Source organism: Cebus imitator, unplaced genomic scaffold (assembly GCF_001604975.1).
Source record: "Cebus imitator isolate Cc_AM_T3 unplaced genomic scaffold, Cebus_imitator-1.0 Scaffold41, whole genome shotgun sequence".
Lineage (NCBI taxonomy): Eukaryota > Metazoa > Chordata > Mammalia > Primates > Cebidae > Cebus > Cebus imitator.
In genome coordinates this window covers 7029812-7036972 of record NW_016107356.1, presented here as the reverse complement: position 1 = coordinate 7036972, position 7161 = coordinate 7029812, and the positions used below count along the sequence as shown (strand labels likewise).

Here is a 7161-nt window from a genome sequence, read left to right as displayed (position 1 = left end):
TTACTGGGTATGTAGGTGGTTTCCAACCTCTGTCATTGCAAACAATGCCTCAGTGAATAACCCTGTACACACACACCATTTTGCGCACAGACGACGGTATCTGCAGGGCAAGTTCCCCGAAGGTGTGTGAAAGTTTTTTTCTTTCTTTTGTTTTTTTGAGAGGGAGTCTCTCTGTCGCCAGGCTGGAGTGCAGTGGTGCGATCTCAGCTCACTGCAACCTCTGCCTCCTAGGTTCAAGCAATTCTCTGCCTCAGCCTCCCAAGTAGCTGAGATTGATTGCAGGCACCCACCACCACGCCCAGCTATTTTTAAAAAAAGTTTTATTTTTAGTAGAGAAGGGGGTTTCACCATCTTAGCCAGGCTGGTCTTCAATTCCTGACCTCGTGATCCACCCATCTCAGCTTCCCCAAGTGCTGGGATAACAGGTGTGAGCCACCGCACCCGGCCGCTCTGCTGGAGTTTGTCACCACTGTGCTAGGTCCCTTTTGCTTTGGTACCACCTATGGGCCTACGCCTCCTTTCCATGTGCCTCCCTTGGTCTCTTGGAGAGATTTAGTCGACAGGACAGTTGAATAACTGATATATTGTATGTATAACTCACAGGATGTGACAAACACAGCTTTATCTTCTACCCTCTTTAAAAATGTATCCAGTAGAGAGTATCTTCATTTGCGCCCTTCACCCTCCTCTCACTCCGCCCCCCCCCCCCCCCCCCCCCCCCCCCCCCCCCCCCCCCCCCCCCCCCCCCCCCCCCCCCCCCCCCCCCCCCCCCCCCGCCCACACACACATTGAAAACTCTAATAAGGCTGAATTAGACTCCCAGGGCCTTGCAACAAAGTATCACAAACAGGATAGCTTCAAAATAACAGAATTTTGTCTCCCAATTCTGGAGCCTACAAGTTCAAAATCAAGGTGGCAGCAGGGACCTGCTCCCTCTGAAACCTGTGGGGGGTCCTTCCTCGCGTCTTCCTTGCTTTGGTGGTTTGCAGCATTGGTCCAGCCTCTGCTGTTGATGTCACATGGCATTCTTCCTGTGTCTCTGTCGCCATATGTCCATTTGATTATAAAAACGCCAGGCATATTAGGTGAGCGTCACCTCATCTCAACTAATTATATCTGCAACGAACTGTTTCCAAAGTAGATGATATTCTCAGGTACGGGAATGGTTAGGACTTTAACATAGCCTTTTTAGGGGGATACAATGGAACTCATAACACAGACTCAAAACTTTTCTGCTCATGTTAGGCTGAGGACAATCTTAGGGTCACTTTTTATTTATTTATTTGTGTTTGTTTGTTTTGAGACAGAGTCTTGCTCCATTGCCCAGGCTGGAGTGCAGTGGTGAGATCTCGGCTCACTGCAATCTCTGGCTCCCGGGCTCAAGTGATTCTCCTGTCTCAGCCTCCTAAGTAGCTGGGATTACGGGCACAAGCCAACATGCCCAACTAACTTTTGCATTTTTAGTAGAGACAGAGTTGTGCTGTGTTGGCCAGGCTAGTCTCAAACTCCTGAGCTCAGGTGATCTGCCTGCCTCGGCCTCCCAAAGGGCTGGGATTACAGGTGTGAGTCGCTGTACCTGGCCAAGGTCACTTTAAATCACAAACTTGTTCTCAATTCAGAAACTAGTATGCCCAGTCCTCGATATTTATCAGTTCTTCAAGCTCATTCCAAGGCTATGCTCAGGGCAGGAGCTGCCTGTCTGCAGGAGGGGGAGTGGTTTAAGGTTTCCCAACCCTCTGCAGACCCCTTTGGTGCCAGGGGACGGGGAGTGGGGGTGGGAGAAGGATGGGAATGATCTGACCTGGCTGGGAAGCCTGCTGTGGCTATCCCTTTCTTCTCACTAGGAATTTTGGGATTTCTCTGGAAATTTCCACTCTGGATCTCCTAATTCCTGTGAATATCACTCAATTTACACACTTTCTCCATCTGCTGTTTAAAGAAGGTGGATCCTCAAAATTGAAGGGCTTTTAAAACTTTGTAATTGTTTTTCCTTTTTTTTTTTCCAGAGAGTCTCACTATGTTGCTTAGGCTGGTCTTCAACTCCTGGGCTCTAGCTATCCTACCACCAGAGCCTCCCAAATAACTGACTATAGAAGAGTATCACCACATCTGGCTTATTTCTAGTTTACTTGTTTATTTATTTATGATTATTTTCTTTTCTGAGACAGGGTCTTGCCCTGTTGCCCAGGCAGGAGTGCAGTGGCATCATCTTGGCTCACTGCAGCCTTGACCTCCTAGGCTGGAGAGATCCTCCCCGCTCAGCCTCTTGAGTAGCTGGGACTACAGGCGCACACTGCCATGCCTGGCTCCATATATACATATAAATTTGTATTTTTGTTTTTAAAGAGATGGGGTCTCTCTGTGTTACCTAGGCTGGTCTTGAACTCCTGGGCCCAAGTGATCCTCCCAGCTTGGCCTCCCAAAGTGCTGGGATTACAGGTGTGTCCACAGCACTCAGCCTTCATTTTTTTTTTTAAGCATTATTTTTAGAAGAGTTACAGATTTACAGAAAATTTGCAAGATAGTGCAGAGAGTTCCAAAACCAGTTTCCTATATTCGTTTCTTACATTAGTATGGCACATTTATTAACAATTAATAAACCAACATTGGTACATTATATTTATATTATTGGTACATTATTTAAATTTCCTCCGTTTTCTCCCAATGTCCTTTTTCTGTTCCAGGATCCCATCTAGCACACCACTTATATTTAGCCATCATGTCTCCGTAGGTGCCTCTCGGCTGGGACAGTTCGTCACACACTCCTCGGTTTTGGTAACCTTGTCAGCCTCCTTGTCAGCCTCCGTAACCGGCAGAGAGAGGTTCTCTAAAAGCAAGTGATATTTATATGGGAACAGAGTTTTGCAATGGGACCATGTGGACCATATTAAGCTATGTGTGTATTCAGGAAGGTAAAGGAAGACCAAGGTTTTTATTTTTATTTTTATTTTAAAAGATGGGGTTTCACCATGATGGCCAGGCTGGTCTTGAACTCCTGACCTCAGGTGATCCACCCACCTCGGCCTCCCAAAGTGCTAGGATTACAGGGGTGAGCCGCCGCGCCCAGGCAAGACCAAGGTTTTCAAAGGAAAAATGAGGGGGAGCGCCCAGCCCCCCACCCCGGCCCGCCCCGCCCCTCCTGCGCTGCATACGGTTTTTGATAATCAACCTCAGCTACAAGTATAAGATAAGGGAGATAGCAGTCTGAGGTTGGACAGGCAATTTCTGGGCAGAAGTCTTGGCAGGAGTCTTTTTTTTGGAAAGGCTGACATGGCCTTTGTGCAAGGTTTTGGTCTTTTGTGTGAGCATTTGTGATATCAGGCATTCATGAACAAGAACTCTTTAGTGCTATCTGTCAGGTTTTTGTTTTTGTTTTTTCCTCTCTCTCTTTTAACACAAATGACTCCGCCATTTTGATTCTGACAACATTCGAAACCTTGACAGATTTTAGGTTGGTTAGCTATTTTGTACAATGTCCCTCTACTGGGATTTGGCTGATGTTTTTCTCACGATTAGACTGGGCTATTGGTTTAGGGAGTTTGGTATAAAAAATCTATTTGGTCTTTGTCCCTAGTTCCTGACACGGAACTCCTAAGCCCCTTGGAATTTCCTAGGCAATAGGAGTGTTTTTGTTATTCATAATGAGTCCCTTAATCAAATCAGAGTTTATGCTAATGAGGCTCTAGGATGGATTCAGGGTGGGGCTAGTGCCCCACCACGTGATCAGAGGGTTGTAACTTTCAGCCCTAACGTGTCCCTACTCCCCTTGCGCGAAGGGAAAGGGGCAGGAGGTGGAATTCAATCACTAATGGCCAATGACATAATGAAACCTGGATAAGAACCCCTTAAACAGTGCGGAGAGCTTCCAGGCAGGTGGGCACACAGCGGTGCTGGGAGGGCAGCACTCCCGCCCTTCATGCCCGCGTGCTGCGCATCTCTTCCACTTGGCTGTTCCCGAGTTGCGTCCTTTACAATAATCTGGTAACAATAAGTAAAGTGACCCCCTGAGTTCATGTTGTCCCAGGGAATTGCTGAACCTCAGGGGAGCTGTGGCAATTCCCCAGTTTCTAGTGGGCAGGGTAGAAATGTGGGCATTCTGGGCACCCCGCTTGTGGCTGGCGAAGGGAGGAGGGGAGTCTCTCTGGGCTAATCCCTTAACCAGTAGGTTGGCGCTAACTCAGGTGGTGTCAGAGAACTGGGGAATAGGTCGTCGATGCTGGAAAGGGCGGCGCGGTGTTTGGCGGGGTTCAGGGAGGAAGGCGCGGAGGGAAGGTGGGGCCTGCCTTCCGCGGAGCAGGGTGAGGTTCGGCCCTGGAAGGCCGCAGGAGTGGGCCAGGTTGGAGCGAGCGCGGCGAGGAGGCGGCAGAGGCGCGCCTCCCAGGCAGCGTGGGCGAGGCCGAGCGGCAGGAGCTGGCTTAGCGGCGAATGGCCTGCATCCCGGAGCGCGCCGCACCTCGGCCTGGGCAGGAGGACGCCGGGCGGCCCCGCGGCCCTGCGCATTGAGCCCGGCTGCATCGCCGGGCCGGCCGCGAGGGGGCGCAGCGCGGCACAGCGGGGATTCGCTGGCGACCACCTGGCGCAGGAGCGGCCGCGTCTGGGCCTGAGAAGTAAGTCGGGGCGCTGCGAGCCGGGGAGGGGGGTGGGCTCTCGCCGGGGGAGTGCTGGGGCCGGGAGAGGGTCGGGCGGTCCACGCCGGGCCGCTGCCGGGGAACAGCATTGTAGTGGGTCGGGGCCGTTAGGCTGAGGCCAGCACGGCCGGAAAGCCAGCCTCAGCAGCCAGAGGAGGGCGGGGCTTCCGGTGGGGCAGCCACAGGGACCTCGCAGCCCTGGGCAGCGCCGCCTCCTCGCGCCACTCGCGTTCCTCCCTGCAGGACCTGGGCTGGCTCGGCCTGCCTGTCAGCGCGCACGCGCGGCCGGCGCGGCCTACTCGCCTGGGCTTGGGAGACCTGTTCCCCTCTCACGGGTTCCCGGGCCGCGCGCCCCACGCTCTTGTTAGCAGCAGAGCCGCAGAGCCTACCCGTCGCTAGAAAGCACGGGTGACTTCCCCTAGGACCTAGTGTGGGGAAAGGCTTCCTAATGACCCAACGCCTTTGTGCCAGGAAAAAAAACATTGGTACATATTAAATAACATTAAAAATCGGAAGCTGGGGCCGGTTGCGATGACTCACGCCTGTAAATCTCGGCACTTTGGGAGGCCGAGGCAGGCTGATCACTTGAGGTCAGCAGTTCGAGGCCAGCCTGGCCAACATGGTGAAACCCACTCTCTACTAAAAATACAGAAATTAACCGGGCATGGTGGCGGGCGCCTGTAATCGCAGCTACTCGGGAGGCTGAGGCAGGAGAATCTCTTGAACCCTGGAGGTGGAGGTTGCAGTGAGCCGAGATGGCACCACTGCATTCCAGCCTGGACGACAAGAGCAAAACTCCGTCTTATTAAAAATAATAATAATAATAATAAACTGGGCCAGACACTGTGACTCACGACTCACACCTGTAATCCCAGCACTTTGAGAGGCTCAGGCGCGAGAATCACTTGAGCCCAGGAATTTGAGACCAGCCTGGCCAACATGGCGAAACCCCCTCTCTGCAAAAAATAGGAAAACTTAGTTTCAGCTACTTTGAGGCTGCGGCGGGAGGACAGCTTGAGCCAGGGAGGCGGAGCTTGCTATCAGCAGAGATCGCGCCTCTGCACTCCAGCCTAGGTGAGGAGAGACCTGGTCTCAAAAAAAAAAAAACAAAAAAACACAAAAACCCTACCATTAATTAAAAACAAATGGCAAACTGGGAAAAAATATTTGCAACCTCTATCACAGATAAAGGGTTAACATCTCAAGTATGTAAATAACTCAAACATTGAGGGAACCAAAGACCAAATAGGAAAAGACACAAACTGACAATCTGCACAAAAATGACATAAAACTGGCCCTTAAATGGAAAGCTGTTCGGTTTCTCCCATAGAAAGAGAAAGCAGGGTACTCTGGGATAACATCAGAGTTCTAAACGATCCAGTTGCTAAGTGTGTAAAGCAACAGGACAGGTTGTGGGGTCACAGATCTCTCATACATTGCTGGTGGGAATACAAGATGGTCCATCTCCTAGAGAGGAGAATTGAACATTGTTTAACAAAACTACATATGCATTTACCCTTTGACCCAGCAATTCTACAGCTAGGAATTTACCCTGGAGAAACACCTACATGGATATAAAAGTGTATGTATGTTCAAGGTCACTCATTGCAGTATTGTTTGCAATGGCAACATTTTGGAAGAACTCCAGTGCCAAGACATAGGCAATTGGTTGAATAAACCCTGGTACCCTCACACAGTGCAGTTATAACAAAGAGGAGGGAAGATCTCTGTGAACGGATGTGCAGTGATTTCTAGGGCATACGGTACTAGGAAGTGAACAAAAGTTAAATAGAGAGTACCGTATTAGGCTACTTTTTGTGTGAAACATTCAAGTATCTCCTTATTTTTGGGGAAAAAAAAGAAAAGAAAGGGAAAAATGAAATCCAGGAAGAAAAACCTAGAAACTAATAAATTGGTTATTTGCAGTAGGTGAGTGGGAATTGGGTGAAAGCCTAAGAGGAAATGACCCATCTCCAGGCATGCCTTTTTTGGGAGCCGTTTTGACTTTTCAAAACATGTTAATGTTTTAGTATGTAAAAGGTAAAACTAAATAAACATAAGATGGGGGAAAAGAAACTAAAATGGAATACAAACAGAAGTGAACAAATGCGCTAAACTGCATAGTACATTAATCATAGAGAGGCAAACTCTAATAACTTTTAATACAGCTCTTTGCCTATACACCCATGTATAAACAAAACTACAAAGAGATTTTGTACTTCACTTAGTTGGTGGTGATCTGGTATAGCACTTCTGAAAATATTTTCTGTGTATTATAGGATTAAGCAAATAAGTAAATATAATGATATTCTTGGGAGCTGGGAACCTCACTATGAGAGAATATAAAAATATGGAGTGAAGGAGCCAGGCATGGTGGCTCACGCCTGTAATCTCACCACTTTGGGAGGCTGAGGCGGGCAGATCATGAGGTCAAGAGATCAAGACCAGCCTGGCCAACATGGTGAAAACCCATCTCTACTAAAAATACAAAAATTAGCTGGGCCTGGTGGCATGTGCCTGTAGTCCCAGCTAC

At 49.4% G+C, this 7161-nt stretch overlaps 1 protein-coding gene across 2 annotated transcripts in view; it reads left to right on the top strand.

Annotated features, from left to right (window-relative positions):
- The first annotated feature begins 4508 nt into the window (after positions 1 to 4508).
- Positions 4509 to 7161, top strand: part of HLCS (holocarboxylase synthetase) — a 216230-nt gene continuing 213577 nt past the window's right edge. For both annotated transcript variants that reach the window (XM_017526220.2, XM_037737662.1), the window contains exon 1: positions 4509 to 4607. The gene's annotated coding sequence lies outside the window, so the exon portion shown is untranslated. The remainder of the gene's footprint in view (positions 4608 to 7161) is intronic.